The following is an 18,236-nucleotide window of genomic DNA, read 5'->3' as shown; positions in this document are numbered from 1 at the left end:
GGAGTATAAATAGGAAGGGAATGTTGTTGTAAGAGAGATCTCGGCATTGCTGCCACCACTAGTTTTATTTTCTGTTTTTATTTTCTGTCGGAAGAATGTTTTTGGGAAGAACAAGCTGTTCACTCATGACAATGAGTGAGTAATTCTTTCTGCAGGCTTAGCCAGCCATTTAAATGGCAACTGTAAGTATCTTTTATCAATGAATGAAGTATTTCTATCCATGATTGAGTGTTATTAGCATGCTTAAAGAATAGATTAAGATCAGGTCTATTTTATGGTTACGAAGATGGCACGACGGTGCTCCGACGTAACGGAAACAGCTAATCGGCATATGTCGTAGTGGACGGACACGAAAACTACCACATATTGGGGTTTCTTTATGAATGCTTCCTGTTGCTTAATGCTTGTTTGTATGTTAGCACAAGGACACTTGGTTAATATCACTTAGAAAATTTGGAAATGGGAGACCGGACCTTAGTGACCGATGAGGGAGAGACCCAACTCAGGAATATATATCTACTTCACTTAAAGATAAAAGTTAGGCACAGTTGTTCGTTAGGCGTATGGCTAGGTCTGTGCTTGTTCATCTTGAATTCATTTATCATATTATTCGTTTTCTTTGTTTGTGTGTATGTCAAAGTTAGTACTATTCATCAACTCAAGATCTGTATCTCACACTTAAGGTAACTTATTCTTCTCACTAAAGTCCAATCCCTGTGGAATACGACACTTGGTCTTACCAAATACTATAGACGACCTAGTACACTTGCTAGCGTCCGTATTTAACACACCAAGTTTTTGGCGCCGTTGTCGGGGATTGTTTAAACTAAAGTTTGGAAGAATTTGTATGCTTATTTTGTTACCTGATAACCATCTATTTGCCTAGTTTTTAGTTTTCGATTGCTAGTTTTATATGCGAAGAACATGTATTCCTATCCTTCCTATGGACATTGAGATAGAGAGAACATACAGAGGAAGGAGAAGACTACTTAGACAGGCTAGACGCATCAGAATGGATCGCGAGATCGAAATACCAAATCCGAGACAGGATGAGAACCATGAGGAAGGTCATGGTGAAAACGAAAATAACAATAATGGTAACCAGAGGTTGCAGATGAAGGACTACTCCAGACTATCCACTGAAGGCCATTCATCATGCATCGTTATACCAAACGAAGGCAATCGTATGTTTGAAGTGAAGGCTTCAATGATTCAGATGTTACAAATAGCCATGCAGTTTGGGGGATACCCAAATGAAGATCCAAATGCTCACATCCAAGATTTCGTCACAATGTGTAACCCATTTCGTACTCATAGAAATGATAGCGATGAGGTTATCCGGCTCAAACTGTTTCCCTTTTCCTTGAAGGATAAGGCAGAGAATTGGTTGAAGAATCTACAACCGGGGTCTATCACGAACTGGGAGGAAATAGCTACCCTGTTCTTGATGAAATATTTTCCTCCCAGACAAGCAATTAAGTTGAGGAATGAAGTCTCACATTTTTTTTCAAGAAGATGACGAATCCCTATCTGAAGCATGGGAGAGAAATAAAGAACTATTGAGAAGAGTACCGAATCATGGCATACCCATGTGGATGCAAGTGCAGAACTTCTATAATGGAGTGACCAATGCATACAAGATACAAATTGAATCAGTTGCCAATGGAAATCCGGAGGAACTGGAACCTCAAGCCTTGTATAAGCTAATTGAAAGAGTGGTCAATACTAGTTATAACTGGCACTCGGTGAGAGGTGATGGAAAGAGAGTCACGAATATTGCAAACAGTGAGGCAATAACCAAACTGTCCTCACAAATGGAACAGTTGGTCAATACGATGGGAAAGATGAACGTCTCAGCAGTCAACACGTAGTTCTCTGCCCCTATGGAGATACTATCACCCGATGGTTGTGATTTTTACAGTGGACCCTATCGACCTATAGATTGCCTGGGAACCAAACCAGGTGCATCAATGCAAGAACAGTGTGATTTCATCGCTCGCCAACCACCGAATCCCTATTCGAACACATATAACCCAAGGTGGAGAAGTCACCCGAATTTTTCTTGGCAGGATAATCAGAGGCAACCAGCTATGCAGCAGCCTTACAGACAAGAGCACCCACGAACAACATATCCACCGCAACACGGCAGCTCATCTAACCAACAATATCAGCGACAATCAAATGCTCAACAAGAAGGAAAGCCTGATCTAGAGTCCATGATGATGCAGTTTATGAAGCAGACACAATCATCCATAAAGAATCTCAAGACTCAAATCCAGCAATTTGCCATGGCCATATCTTCTAAGGAGAAAGGCGCCCTTCCAAGCAACACTATGACCAACCCAAAAGAAGAAGTCAATGCTATCATACTAAGGGAAGGCAAAGAGGTAAGGGACAGTGGAGAAAAATCTATTGCGGATAAAGAAGATGGAGCAAAGATTAACGATCACACACCTGTGCCTCAACATAGGAAATATAAACAGGTGATTGAAGACAAACCAGACGCACTTCATTATGAACCAAGAGTTCCATACCCAGAACGCCTGAAGCAGTTGAATTGTGAGAAGAGACACAAGAGCTTTCTGGAACAATTGACGAAGTTGCACATCAATATACCGTTCATTGAAGCTCTATCTGAAATGCCTATGTAGGTCAAATTTTTGAAGGACCTGCTGACCAAAAAAAACAAATTGGAAAGTGTAGCTATGGTGCAACTAAACAGGGATAGCTCATCAATCTTACAAGCCAAACAGCAACTGCCAAAAAAGCTCAAGGATCTAGGGAGTTTTTCTATACCTTGTTCAATAGGAACACTCACTATTCAAAATGCTTTATGTGACCTAGGAGCCAGTATTAATCTTATGCCATACTCAATTTATATGCAATTAGGTCTAGGAGAACCAAGACCAACTAAGGTCACTGTCCAGCTAGCGGATCGATCAATTCGATACCCCAAGGGTATAATGGAAGATGTCTTGGTTAAAGTCGGAAATTTCATATTGCTTGTTGATTTTGTTATAATGGAAATCTGATAGGGGTCAAAAACCCTATCTTTGGGTACGGTTTTAGGACGGGTTTTAGCGTTATTTTATGAATAAGCGAGCAATTCTCGCATTTATATGCTTTATGTGACCTAGTAGCAAGTATTAATCTTATACCCAACTTGGCGAGCTGTGATGCGCCTTCGGTAAAGAAGACTCACTAAGGGATAAGTGTACCCCGTCACTATCAAGTAATAAAATTCTGGAAAGTCCAGGTATCGTCCACAGGATTTATTTCTGCAAGTATCGAGTTACTTGGTTTCAGGTGTTATCTAGGCTTAGGGGGTTTTGAGTTGGTTTTTCTTAAGTTAATCTACTCCTAGGTTGAATTACACTACTCCTATCTAAGTTATCTGATTCTAACTAAGTTATTCTATGCCTAATTAAGTTACTCTACCCCTAATTAAGTTAAACTACTCCTAAGTGATCTTTTACCAATGCAATTATCCGAAGGAACATGAAGGGATACGATGATAATGAAAATAGGTTGTTTAGACAACGGATTTAAAACCTAATCTGAGTCACTTGTGTCCGAGGCGATTAACCCGACCTATCCTCCTAAAGTCCCTAGTTCGTGATTCCCTTGTAAGGCCAAAACTAGCTCTAAGGCTCAGCAATTTGGGCTTAATCTTCTATAGGGTCGTCAATCCTATAGGCACTGACTAGGTCAGATTCAGCTCGCAATATGTGCCAACTTAATTTTGGGATTATCGAATGAGTTAAACCAATCAAACAAAGCGTAAGACAAAGATTAAAGCAATAAAACAATTGAAGAAACAAAACTATAATATATATCAAAGATGAAAAGTATTGTCACGAAGTTACAATGAGCCTAGGATTCATAACATGTATCAGAGGCTAGACAGAATGTAAAAGAAGAAAAATCCCTTTCAGGGAACCTGTCTACCAGTGCAAGCATCTTCCTAGCACTTAAGGATGGAGCTTGAGCAATCCTCGGTGAACGGAGCTTCGGAGGTGTCTTCAATGGAGGTTTGAAGGATATGGAGGAGGTGGAGAGGATTTCTCAAGATGAAAAGCTAAGAAAATTACAAAAGATAAAAGATGCTAATTACATTGGAAAAAATCCTATTTATAGGCGTGGCTCGGGCCCTTTTCTTGACCTATTTCGTGTCCTTCTGCAGGTAGGAAGTCGTGGGGCCGATCGTGAAGTCGTGGGGGTGGAATTGGTCTTTTTGACCAATTCCCACAGGTCTACTCGCCGAGCAGGGCGAGCTGCTCGGCGAGCAGGCACTGCTCGTCGCGAGCAGGCACAGCCTGCTCGGCGAGCAGGAGCAGTGCCCGAGCAGTGCCTGGGCAGTGCCTGGGCAGCGTCTGGGTCGTGCCCGGGCTGCGCGCCGAGCAGCGCCTAGGCTGCTCACCGATGCTCAATTCACCGAGCGACTGTCGGGGGTCCTCGAGACACGATTTTTGCCTGAAATTGATCATGTTTTAACCTGCACACGCACATAAACTCCAAACAACATTAGTCCAAAGGCTAAATTGACCCGCCAATCGCTTATTTTGAGCAAACGCTTCGTTTGGTGCGACTTTTGACGGATCAATTAGCTTCAAAAGATAACAGAATTATAATATGCATGCCATTTTGGCCGTATTTGCCTAAATTGATGATAAAACGAGCCTAAACAACGAAAAGTAAATAAAACATTTCCAATTTCTAACTAACTCACACAAAAGCATTTAAATGCGAGAATTGCTCGCTTATTAACTAAATAACGCTAAAAACTGTTCTAAAACCGTACCCAAAGATAGGGGTTTTTGACCCCTATCAAACCTCCTCGCACTTAAAACTTTACTTGTCCCCAAGTAAACTAAAAAAACTAAACCCGCAATCACAAGCAAGGTAGAAAACCTCCCGGTTTGACTAGGTGCTTGACACAATTTCGAGCATCTGTAATTACATGCATTCGGAAATACAAAGTAGAGACACGATATCCAAAAGCCGCATTTCAATTATCATAGGTCATATGTTTTAAGAAAAAGGACACATGTTCAATTAAACGAGCTTGAGGGGATCGCTAAGTAAAACACCTCACCATATGTAGTTCACTCATTTCACACAATTTTAGTGGCTAAAGTGTTTACTCTCGGCTTATGTTCTTGCTTAGGATTACGTTGATTTTGCACGTTCATCCGAGTTCCTCTACTATGCTATATGACTCCGATGATATCAAAAACAGCCTCGAATTGGGGTTGTAATGTGGTTAGAGGGTTAAAGGTACAACAAGGGTTAATAGTTCTAGCGCTAGAAAAACAAAGTTAAAATGGCTTTAGTGAGTATAAAGTGACTGAGCTTTTTATTCGTTATATTTTCTTTGAGACGTTTTGATTTTAAGAACTGGGAGATAGAGTTCTCCTTCTTTTGTTCGTCTCTTTTCTTTTCTACTTTTTTTTCGGATTGCATTGCTCAATCACTTCTTAGCCTTTTGGCTTGCTACTATGATGCCATAAACAAGGATAAAGCGCTAGAAGAAAACAAAGGCTCAATCCGAGCTTTGCAAAAACCAGGTTAAGTAACAAACCAAGTGATGGTTTGCAAAAATTGGGTTAGGACGAAAGAAAAATCTACAAACTACAAAAATATAGGCTCAAAGGAGCTTCCTAGAGTGGATGAAAAAGAGAAAATAAGGTAAAGAAAAGGGTTAATTCTAATGAGGCTGATTTCATCGTCTACCATCTCAAATCATTGCATGTAGGTTCAACACAGTATTAGGTGCAAAATCTGTAATCTTTCCACAAGTCAAAGCATTCACACAAAAATGTCAAGAAAAAGAGCTTTTTGATGTTCGCTCTTGGGCTCAAATTCAACTCACAATTCTTTGGGTTTCAATTTTGTGTTTACTAGTTCTCCCCAAACTCAAGTTTAACATCACATGCCTTCAATTCTTAAGTTATCTACCTAAGTAATGATTTTAGCATTTTTTCAAAAGTAGGGTTTAAATGCAAACTTTAGCTCATGCTTTTACAGATACAAGGATTGTGTCCTACACCTAAACTAGTTGTCATGCAATCTTAGATTCGGTTCTCAGCCCTCAAGGACAAATAACGAAGTTTAGATTCGAAGGAGGTTCACGGTTTTAGGTCCTAAACATGCAAAAACATAAATAAAACCCAAAAACGCTAAACTAAACTAGACACGACGCTACAAAAATTTAAAAATTATACCAATTTTTGTAAGTTTGTCTACCCTTCCTCCTCACACTTAAAATATGCAATAAGTTCCAACATTGCATCTAAAACCATCAAGCGCATGTGCAAAAAGTTAGGGTGGAGAAGACAACTTACTGATTTTATCGCAATCGCCAAAAACTTGATGATTTGCGGTGCCAATTTTTTTTTTGTTTTGTTTTTATTATTATTATTATTATTTATTTATTTATTTATTTTTTTTTTCCAGCTCCGTTCGGGAAAAAATCCGAACCGTTGCTTATCTCGGCCGAGCAGCAGGCTGGGCGGCAGTGCCCAGCGGCGGGCTGGGCGCAGTGCCCAGCGGCGGGCTGGGCGGCACCGCCCAGCTCGCGGCGAGCAGTGCCCAGCTCGGCGAGCTGGGCCTCCTGGGGCCAATTTTTTTTTTAAAAAAATTTATTTTAAACCTGAACACTTAAAAAAATAAAAATAAAATAAAATAAAACTAAACAACTAAACTAAAATATCAATGTATAATAAAAATAAAATAAACCTGAAAAGTTTTATTAAAACTTGGGTTGCCTCCCAAGAAGCGCTACGTTATAGTCGGTGAGCTCGACATAGAATTCCCGCCTAGGTGTATGCTTCTACTCGCGTTAGGAACTCGAACTCCTTAATAAATAACTCGTACCTACAAAACGGATTAAGAGCCTCAAATAAGTTTAATGAAAGTAGGAGGCCGAATTTAAACATATTATGAAAAAGTTTGGTTTGCTCCCTTTTGGATTCTCTTGGTAGGTCGAAGAGAATGAAAACTTCTGAGCATGAAGCAAACCTAAACTTTTCTAATTTTTGAGGAAAAGGTAGTTGAGATACACAAGTTTTGATTTGATCTTTTATCTCTATCACATGATTTAGAATTTCAGATTTTGAACCGGGGTTGCTTACCGCTTCCGGTTCCTCACTTACCTCGAGTGATGCATGTGATAGTGGACTTGGTTCTACCTTTTTATCATTTCTCAAGGAGATGGCTTGAGCTGATTCCCTTTGTGGGATTCCTATGTTTTCCTTTATGCCTGGGAGAGCATCTCGGGATTGCTCTTGCATCTCATGATTTATTTGAGCCAATTGGTTGCTCAAGTCCTTGCAAACCTCCTCGTTGATTGTAAGTCGGGCTGATATTCCTTTCAAAAGGGACATCACCTCATCTCGTGAGCTAGAGGGTTGTGGAGGAACTTGGCTTGCTTGTTCGTAAGGGAACATTCCCAATTCGTTTTCCCTGTGCTCATTAACAAACCTATTTGGAGGCCTCAACATGTTAGGGTTCCCGTAGGACAGATTTGAGTGTTGAGGTCTCCTCCAATCACTACAATAAAAGCTGTAAGAATTGGGGTTAGAATTATACCTTCGGTGATTACCCACAAAACTTACACTTTCATTGGTGTTGAGGCTCAGTTTCGCCATCAAGATATCCATTTTGTCATTTAAGTCGGCCATGGAGGGATTGGGAGCCTCATTCTCCAGGGCATGAATGTATTGTCTTGATGGGATAGTAAACTTTTGAGCTTGCCACTCGACTCTTTCTTGCCAATTCATTGATCAGAGAATGCTGAGAAAAAGTGAAGTTCTAGCACAAAAGTTGATAAGTAAAAGTATATAGAACAAATACAAAAGATATGAACAAGTATAAAAGTTATAAAGAATTATAGATAAACAAGTATAAACGATATAAACAAAGGATATTCACAAGGAATGCCTAAACTCACAAATCGTCCTTTGGTTCGATATTGCAGAAGAAATAAATCCCCGGCAACGGCGCCAAAAACTTGACGCGGCCTCACGCGGTTGTGGGGTGAGGCCGATCTTAGGGATAAGTGTACCCCGTCGCTATCAAGTAATAAAATTCTGGAAAGTCCAGGTATCGTCCACAGGATTTATTTCTGCAAGTATCGAGTTACTTGGTTTCAGGTGTTATCTAGGCTTAGGGGGTTTTGAGTTGGTTTTTCTTAAGTTAATCTACTCCTAGGTTGAATTACACTACTCCTAGCTAAGTTATCTGATTCTAACTAAGTTATTCTACGCCTAATTAAGTTACTCTACCCCTAATTAAGTTAAACTACTCCTAAGTGATCTTTTACCAATGCAATTATCCGAAGGAACATGAAGGGATACGATGATAATGAAAATAGGTTGTTTAGACAACGGATTTAAAACCTAATCTGAGTCACTTGTGTCTGAGGCGATTAACCCGACCTATCCTCCTAAAGTTCCTAGTTCGTGATTCCCTTGTAGGCCGAAACTAGCTCTAAGGCTCAGCAATTTGAGCTTAATCTTCTATAGGGTCATCAATCCTATAGGCACTGACTAGGTCAGATTCAGCTCGCAATATGTGCCAACTTAATTTTGGGATTATCGAATGAGTTAAACAAATCAGACAAAGCGTAAGACAAAGATTAAAGCAATAAAATAATTGAAGAAACAAAACTATAATATATATCAAAGATGAAAAGTATTGTCACGAAGTTACAATGAGCCTAGGATTCATAACATGTATCAGAGGCTAGACAGAATGTAAAAGAAAAAAATCCCTTTTAGGGAACCTGTCTACCAATGCAGGCGTCTTCCTAGGACTTAAGGATGGAGCTTGAGCAATCCTCGATGAACGGAGCTTCGGAGGTGTCTTCAATGGAGGTTTGAAGGATATGGAGGAGGTGGAGAGGATTTTTCAAGATGAAAAGCTAAGAAAATTACAAAAGATAAAAGATGCTAATTACATTGGAAAAAATCCTATTTATAGGCGTGGCTCGGGCCCTTTTCTTGACCTATTTCGTGTCCTTATGCAGGTAGGAAGTCGTGGGGCCGATCGTGAAGTCGTGGGGGCGGAATTGGTCTTTTTGACCAATTCCCGCAGGTCTGCTCGGCGAGCAGGAGCAGTGCCCGAGCAGTGCATGGGCAGCGCCTGGGTCGTGCCCGGGCTGCGTGCCGAGCAGCGCCTGGGCTGCTCATCGATGCTCAATTCGCCGAGCGACTGCCGGGGGTCCTCGAGACACGATTTTTGCCTGAAATTGATCATGTTTTAACCTGCACACGCACATAAACTCCAAACAACATTAGTCCAAAGGCTAAATTGACCCGCCAATCGCTTATTTTGAGCAAACGCTTCGTTTGGTGCGACTTTTGACGGATCAATTAGCTTCAAAAGATAACGGAATTATAATATGCATGCCATTTTGGCCGTATTTTCCTAAATTGATCATAAAACAAGCCTAAACAACGAAAAGTAAATAAAACATTTCCAATTTCTAACTAACTCACACAAAAGCATTTAAATGCGAGAATTGCTCGCTTATTAACTAAATAACGCTAAAAACCGTTCTAAAACCGTACCCAAAGATAGGGTTTTTTGACCCCTATCAAGCTGCCCTGCGGGAATCAGTCAAAAGACTGATTCCCGGTCCCACGAAGCCATGATCGACCCCACGACTTCCCACCTACAAAAGGATACGAATTAGGTCAGAAAGAGTGCCCGAACCGCGTCTATAAATAGGATTTCGCAATTGTAAATTAAATATCTTTTATCTTTGTAAAAACCTAAGCTTCCACCTTGAGAAATCCTCTCCACCTACTCCATCTCCTTCAACCTCCATTGAAGACACCTCCGAAGCTCCGTTCATCGAGGATTGCTCAAGTTCCATCCTTAAGTCCTAGGAAGACGCCTACATTGGTAGACAGGTTCCCTGAAAGGGATTTTTCTTCTTTTATATTCTGTCTAGCCTCTGATGCATGTTATGAATCCTAGGCTCATTGTATCTTCGTGACAATACTTTTCATTTTTAATATATGTTATAGTTTTGTTTATTCAATTATTCTATTGCTTAAATCTTTGTCTTACGCTTTGTCTGATTGCTTTAACTCATTCGATAATCCCAAAATCAAGTTGGCACATATTGCGAGCTGAATCTGACCTAGTAAGTGCCTATAGGATTGACGACCCTATAGAAGATTAAGCCCAAATTGCTGAGCCTTAGAGCTAGTTTCGGCCTTACAATGGAATCACGAACTAGGGACCTCAGGAGGATGAAGGAAAGAAAATAGGCAAACATTTGGCAGCGGAAATATAAATTTTTTAACCTTTTTCCATTAACCCAAGATCCGTTAATCGTTATTTCATATAAAGAGGGATAGAAGGAAATACCTTTTGATGTTCTATCTACCGTTGCAATCGAAGTGCCCACAACTCTTACTTCGAGTTACCGAGTACAAGACAAAAACACAATTCAAAAACAAGTTAGAATTCAACCGTATGATAGCAATCAAGAATAGATTGCCTCTAATTAATCAACACAAGATCAAGGAATAGAGAAAGAGATTGTTAATCAATTGAAACGGAAGGAAGCCGTGAATAATCTCGTCCTCAACAAGGGGGTCTAAATTCTTCTCTTCGGTAGACTATGTGTTGGCCGAAATTCACATATATAGGGGGTATATATATTCTCTTGTATCTAAACCCTAGTTAGATAGAATTAGGTTACTGAATAAGAATTTAATTCGGAATATAATTCTTATTTATTATCTATAATTACATCTAAATATAAAGATAATAATAATAACCTTTTAGGATAATAATAGGAGTAATTTAATCTCATTAAGCCTCCTAACTTATTTATCCTTTAATTAATTTAATTCACAATCATAATCTAATTAGGATTGCTTAAAATCAAATTAATTTCTTTATGTATTTTATACATAAAAATCGCCCCCCTTACTTACTGGGCCTTAGTGGACTCTGTTGGGCTTCCGTCAATTAATTAACATCTGTTTCTCTTTTGGGATCCAAGTCTTATGTGTGACCCATTAGGTTCTTATTGCTTCTAGCCGTATGCAACTATTAAATTAAGTTTCTTAGAATTATATTTAATCTTTGCATAACGGAATGAGTACGCGAAATGTGATTAGCAAATCCGAAACATTCCCCCAGAGCTATAAGAAGACAGGTTGATTCTGTCGTTGACCTTTCCGTATTAGTTACAGTATAATTCGATCCTTTATCAACTACATCCTTGAACTGAATCTTATGACTATGGGCAATGTCAAGTCACATATAGCGAGACGTTCGTTTTACTTGTACAGGCCGAGTTGACTCCAATTAGATAGGTTAAGTGAAATCTGTATTTCAAGTCTTAAGCTATCACCTTGCAAGGATTTAGAGTCAAGTCTTCCACAAGCGATCCTTGGACGTATCTCCCATTTATCGGGAGTGACAAATGCTCAATCCAATGTATAAATATCCTGCAATTACTTCCCGTGATACCCAACGTCTATCGTTCACACCCCAGAGTCATCTCTGTTATGGATCGTGTTACAACATGATCAAAGCATCACATTCCATAATCCAGAATCACTAATTAACATTCCTTTGAGTCTGAGGATTACTTATACCTATTAATACCAATGAGATGAACAGGTGACAAGGATAAATCTACCCATCCTGTTATCTCAAGTTGGGTCCCCAATCCTAATGAACTCCCTTTCATTGGATCCATGTAACTGTCCAGATATCTACATATCTAAAGCTTGTGAGATCAGCTCTCTGTCTCGACAGAAGACATTGTTACATGCAAGTCTCAACTGTGATATGTCAATCCTATTTCTAAACATATTACTTGACTTGGGGTGGTTTGAAGTTTATTAGTTTATTATAAAGTTTCGTCTCACTTCATGCTTGTATGAACACTTTATAATCACTTTAAACAAACTTAGGGATTTTCTTTTATTAGACTTATTTAGTTCTTAAAAGAGGTTTCCTTTATATAGTTATGAAACCATATCTTATTAAAACAAATGATGTAAAGAACACTTCATTTGCATTAAGTTTATATCCTAGAACAATTGTCTATAGGACACTAAACCCCAACATACTCCTACTTGGACTAAAGCCAATTGTTTCTACAACTTATCCCAGTAGAACTTAGATGACGATCATGTTCTTTCTGGGCTAAGGGCTTTGTCAACGGATCTGCAACGTTGTCCTCAGTAGGTACTCTTTCTATTCTCACATCTCCTTTTGCCACAATCTCTCTTACAATGTGGTATCGCTTCAGGTAATGCTTGGATGCATTATGAGACCGTGGTTCCTTTGCTTGTGTAATGGCTCCATTGTTATCACAGTACAATGTAATGGGATTTACAATGTCAGGCACCACACCAAGTTCAGTAATGAACTTCTTAATCCAAACAGCTTCCTTTGATGCTTCCGCAGCAGCGATGTACTCTGACTCGGTCGTAGAGAAAGCTCCGCTTCCATGCTTGGAACTCTTCCAACTGACCGCGCCCCCATTTAAGATAAATAGGTATCCTGATTGGGATTTATAATCATTCTCATCTGTGAGATGACTTGCGTCTGAAAATCCTTCTATTTTCAGATCCTCTTCTCCGTACACTAGGAACATGTCTTTAGTCCTTCTCAAGTACTAAGAATGTTCTTGACGGCATTCCAATGCTCGTCTCTCGGATTACCTTGATAACGACCCGTTATACTTAACGCGAACGCTACATCAGGTCTAGTGCATAGCATAGCATACATAATCGAACCGATTGCGCTGGCGTACAGGATTACATCCATGCGTTTCTTATCATCTTCGGTTTTAGGACATTGATGATTGCTTAACTTTACTCCATGTACCATGGGTAAGTTACCTCGTTTCGATTCAAGCATGCTAAACCGCTTTAGCACCTTTTCAATGTATGTAGCCTGTGAAAGACCAATCAGCCTTCTTGATCTATCTCTGTAGATCTTTATACCAAGTATATAAGCTGCTTCACCAAGGTCTTTCATGGAGAAGTTACCTGATAACCATACTTTCACCGACTGTAGTAGAGCTATATCATTTCCCATTAATAATATATCATCCACATAGAATATTAGAAATGCAACTGAGCTCCCACTTGCATTCTTATAAATGCAAGCTTCTTCGCAATTTTGTTCGAAACCAAATTGTTTTATGGTTTCGTTAAAACGCTTGTTCCAACTTCTAGATGCTTGCTTGAGTCCATAAATGGATCTCTGTAGTTTGCAAACCTTGTTTGCATCCTTTGATGTGAAACCTTCAGGTTGCATCATATATACATCCTCAAGCAGGTTTCCATTTAGGAAAGCTGTTTTCACATCCATTTGCCAAATCTCGTAATCATATTGAGCGGCAATAGCGAGCATTATTCTGATTGATTTGGACATAGCCACATGAGAGAAAGTTTCGTCATAATCAATTCCTTGTTTCTGACGATATCCTTTCGCTACTAACCTAGCTTTGTAGGTGCTAACCTTTCCATCCATGTCAGTCAAGATCCACCTGCACCCAATGGGTTTTATCCCTTCGGGTGGATCAACCAAAGTCCATACTTGGTTGGTGTACATGGAATCCATTTCAGAATCCATGGCCTCGAGCCATGCTTTAGAATCTGGACTGGTAAGAGCCTCTTCGATGTTTTCGGGTTCGTCGTCTAACACGGGGACCTCATCATCATCTCCTAGAAAACCATATCTAATTGGGAGTTTGATAGGGGTATTTTACCCCTATCTCTTAGCGTGATTTACGGGTTGATTTTAGATAAAATAAATAAGTTTAATTACAAAAATAAAGCGTTTTGATAAAATAAAGAAATAAAAATAAATTTCGTACTTTCAGTTAATTTTCCGTGTTTTTTATTAGTTTAGGAAATAAAAACGTCAAGCTAACTCGGCTAGAAAGATTTGTATTTCAGGTACGAGCAAGGAGCAAAAATCTACTCAAATACGCGGGGCGTCTCATCCTTTACGCAGGGCATGAAACATGGTGTCAGCAATAATTGCCTTATCCGCAGACGCCATGTGGAATTGACTCAGCATACGCGGGGCATATGCCACCCTACGCGGGGTGTATGACACATGTCGGAAATAATTGGCCTAATCCTGAAAGTCAGACTGCACTATCTCCTTGAGTCAACTCTTCGTACGCGAGGCATATCACCATACACGCGAGGCGTACCGGGCAATTCCTCAATGATAAAAACTCAGAGACTCATTTACGCGGGGCGTGCTTCAGCTACGCATAGCGTAAAAGCTCCAATTCAAGCAATAAAACTTCAGAGACTCAAACACGCGGGGCGTACTTCAGCTACGCAGGGCGTGCTTGAGACAACAAGACATGGAATTGGTCCACATGCAGGAGATTTCTGACGGAATGGGCACTTACGCGGGGCGTAGACCACCTTACGCGGGGCTTATCATGGGATTTCTGCAGCAAATAATGTTGCTCCATACTTGTGCCTTATGAAGTTACAACATTACCCTTGCTTGATGTTTATAAATAGGAAGCTCTTGAACTTCATTAGAAACGAATTACACACTAGAGAGCAAAACTATACTCTTTTGATTATTGTAATTTAGATTCATATTTTGTAGTTAAACTCTCCCCCTCGAGAGCTTGTTCGGTTGTTCCGACGTTCCATCGAAGTTCCGTTCCACCACTCGTCACCAAGCTGGAGAGTTCCACCTCCACGACCTAGGAGACGGCTTTGAGTCCGGTTATCTAGTTCCAAGGGCGGATTCTCCCTTTTTACATGCTAATTAGCTTGTACTCTTCCTATGTACTAGGCTTGGTTGTATTTCATCTATTCACTTTCCATATTTATAATTTATGATTCATAATCTCTATTTCCCTTTACGTGTTAATGTTTATTACTTGTTTTGATATTCGTAATTGATTATTGTGTAGGAGAACGCGATTTCCGCCGCCATTCGGGCTATCCTTAGGGAGTTATATAGGTGTTGCCTTACCAGAACTGACAAACCGGAAACCGTAGGAATTGACAAGCCACGGAACTTACGGGCCCTAGTTTCTAATTCCCCCGCATTAGACACGCCTTGACTAGGAATCACATAGTCTAAGTGCTTCACGGGTCGGTCCTGTTACACTTAGTCATCTTTACAAGAGTAAATTATTATCCGTATACATTTAGAGTCGTTATTTATCGTGGTTATAACTTATCGTTATTCATCCTACTTCATAGGGTTTTAGCTACATAAATCTGTGTCGCCAATAGTTAGGGATAGTGTGTAGTTGCGTCTTATTTTACCCCAAAGTAATCACCGCTTAAATAACATACGAAACCTAGTCGTCTAATACTTGTAACTATAAATCCCGTGGATTCGATACCCGGTCTTAACCGGATTATTACTTGATACGACGGGGTACACTTGCCCCTAAGTAGTCGTAGTGTCTAGTGGAGTTAGAACATTTAAAAGATCACATCCATATTCATAGCACATTCACCGCAATACACATTTAGTCGCCATTAGAAAAGCTCTACCTAGACGCGCACGTATCAAGTTTTTGCCGCCGTTGCCGGGGATTTATAATCTCCTACAATATTAGACAAAAACGTTTCATTGTTAGTTTAAGCATTCTTTTTGTATAAATTGTTTATATATACTTTTACTAACATTACTCTTTCTTGTTGATAATTCTTTTATACTTGTTTTACTTTATGCACACCCGATCTAAGAGTGATTCTCTCGTACCTATTTATCTCGAAATTGAACGTACTCTTTGTAGGTTACGTAGAGAAAGAATGGCAAACCCCAACACCGAGGTCGACCAACCCAACGGAAACCAAAGGCCGCACGTGAACAACATCCGCGGGGGCAATGATACGCGTTCGATGATGGAGATCCTTGCTCCGCATCGTCCCCAAAATCGTAACGGCATTGTCGCTCCCACAATCCCAGCTAACACATACGAGATCAAGACCGGCATGGTCCAACTAATACAACAATGTGGTCAATTCGGAGGGGAACTCCATGAGAACCCCAACGAACATTTGGATAAATTTCTTATGTGTGCCGATACCTCTCGGAAAAATGGTGTTCCCGTTGAGGCTGTGAGGCTACAATTGTTTCCTTTTTCATTGACAGGTCAGGCGTTGGAATGGCTACACTCATTGGAGGCGGGGTCCATTACGTCATGGGAGGAGCTCGAAAAGGAGTTCCTTTCCTACTATTTTCCGCCATCCAAAACAGTCAAGTTACGGACCGATATCACGTCCTTCAGGCAGTTGGAATGCGAGGCCCTTCATGCAGCTTGGGCTAGGTTCCGGAAGTTGCTCCGAAACTGTCCCCACCATGACATCCCGAAGCACGACTTGGTAAGCACTTTTTACCACGGGTTAACCCCCACTAACCGTGCGACTGTTGATTTCGCTACAGGTGGGGATCTATTTCGGAAGTCAGCTAGTGAGGCCTACGAGCTCATTCATGAGCTCGCGAGGAAAAGCGTGCAATGGCAAGAGGATCGGCTTGCCGGCCCGTCGCGACACCAAATGTTTGCTGTGGAGAAAGAGGCTCCGAAAAGCTCCATAGCAGAAATGCATAAGAAACTTGACTCATTAATTGCCCAGCTAAGCCTCAACAAAAGTGCACAGGTCCTGATGTGCAATCATTGTGGTGGAGACCACGACGGACTCAACTGCCAAGCCGGTAGCCCTTTCGCCGGCGACATCGAGAGTGTAAGTTACGTAGGAGGAAATCCAAGGTATAATCCTAATCCGAACTCCTATCACCACCACAGTAATAATAACAACGGTTGGCGGCCTCGATACCAACACCCGAACTTTTCATATGGCAATAATAATAACGTGTTGAGGCCCCCAATCGGCTTTGAGCAAGAATATCGGGAAAACGGGCTCGGGCAATCACAAGCTGCGCCCGATAATCGAAATGCTCCACCTTCCAACAATGTACACGACCAATCGGTCACGTCTTTGTTGAAGGACATATTAACCCGTCTTTCCGATAGTGAAGTGTTTTGCAGGGATCTGAGCCGCCAAGTAGCCCACCTGAACCGTCAACAGCAGGAAAGGCCTCTAGGAACCCTCCCGGCAAACACTGAACAAAACCCGCGGGGTAAAAATTGGGAATCCGGACAAGCGATAACACTCATGAATAGGGGAAGTTCGGACCCGTCAGGCTCCAACGCGGGCACCTTGCAATGAGCCGCCGAAGGAGAAAGTCGAGCTACTTCGACTCAAAACGTAGCATCGGTTTGAATTTCTCGAACCACTTGTCTATATGTATTATAAACTTACTTTTATCTCTTTTCTCTTTTATTTATTTTTTCCCTTGAATTGTTGTTATTTTATTTTCATTTCCATCTTTTGCTCTACTTCCCATCTTTCCCGCTCTTCATTTTTATTTTATTTTATCCTATTTTCTTTTATTTTCATAAAATTAAAGGAAAAACAAATCCCATTTTTATCCAAGTTTTTGAAGTCACGCGGGGGCGTACACACCTTCATGCCCCGCGTATTTGTGTGTCTGCTCCTATTTCTAACAAAAAAGGCACACTACGTAGGGCGTACCTATAGGCGCACCCCGCGTATCGTCCCTAATTTGTCTTAATAAGAGCCACATAGAGGACACGCGGGGCGTACCCTAGGGTGCACCGCGCGTATCCTCGGGGAGTTGTGAATCACAACTCCCCATGACAGCTTTTTCTTCATAACCTCCCATCATTCCTCTTCCCCAAAAATCTTTCCCACTTCTCCACTCCACCTCTTCTCCTCTCCAATCAACTTCCACCTTTTCAAATTCAAATCCTCAACCTCCCTCCGTAATAAATTGTGCATTAACTACCTTCTTAATTTCAAAATTAAAACACACAAAAACATTAATTCAACATAAAAAAAACCATAAAAACATTAACACCTCATTAATAACATCATAAATCAAAACTCCCTTTAAAATATATATATATACATCTAAAAACCGAAAAAGATTGTTCCAAGTTCGTTTTTTACGCGCGGCGTACTCCCCTGTACGCCCCGCGTCCCTGCCTTTTTCTTCCATCCAAAAGGGCAGGAGGTGCCAACTCCTTCGCCTCCTACTTTAACATCCATGGCAATCCGCCTTCACCACAACCATAGTTCCCGTTTTTCTTTATGTTTTCTTTATGTATTTCCTTTAGATGTTGTTTTTGTTATTTCTTGTGTTATTTTTCATGTTTTTAGTGTACGATG

The 18,236-nt window shown here is 40.6% G+C and overlaps 1 non-coding gene across 1 annotated transcript; it reads right to left on the bottom strand.

Moving 5' to 3' along the window:
* Positions 1-1,477: 1,477 nt before the first annotated feature.
* Positions 1,478-1,585, bottom strand: LOC136231654 (small nucleolar RNA R71). The gene has a single exon (XR_010690024.1). It is a non-coding gene; the product is annotated as a small nucleolar RNA R71 (small nucleolar RNA).
* Positions 1,586-18,236: the final 16,651 nt, after the last annotated feature.

The sequence above is a fragment of the Euphorbia lathyris genome, chromosome 5, assembly GCF_963576675.1.
Source record: "Euphorbia lathyris chromosome 5, ddEupLath1.1, whole genome shotgun sequence".
NCBI classification, from domain to species: Eukaryota; Viridiplantae; Streptophyta; class Magnoliopsida; order Malpighiales; family Euphorbiaceae; genus Euphorbia; species Euphorbia lathyris.
The sequence above is the reverse complement of the archived record's forward strand: the minus strand, read 5'-3'. Positions and strand labels throughout refer to the sequence as shown.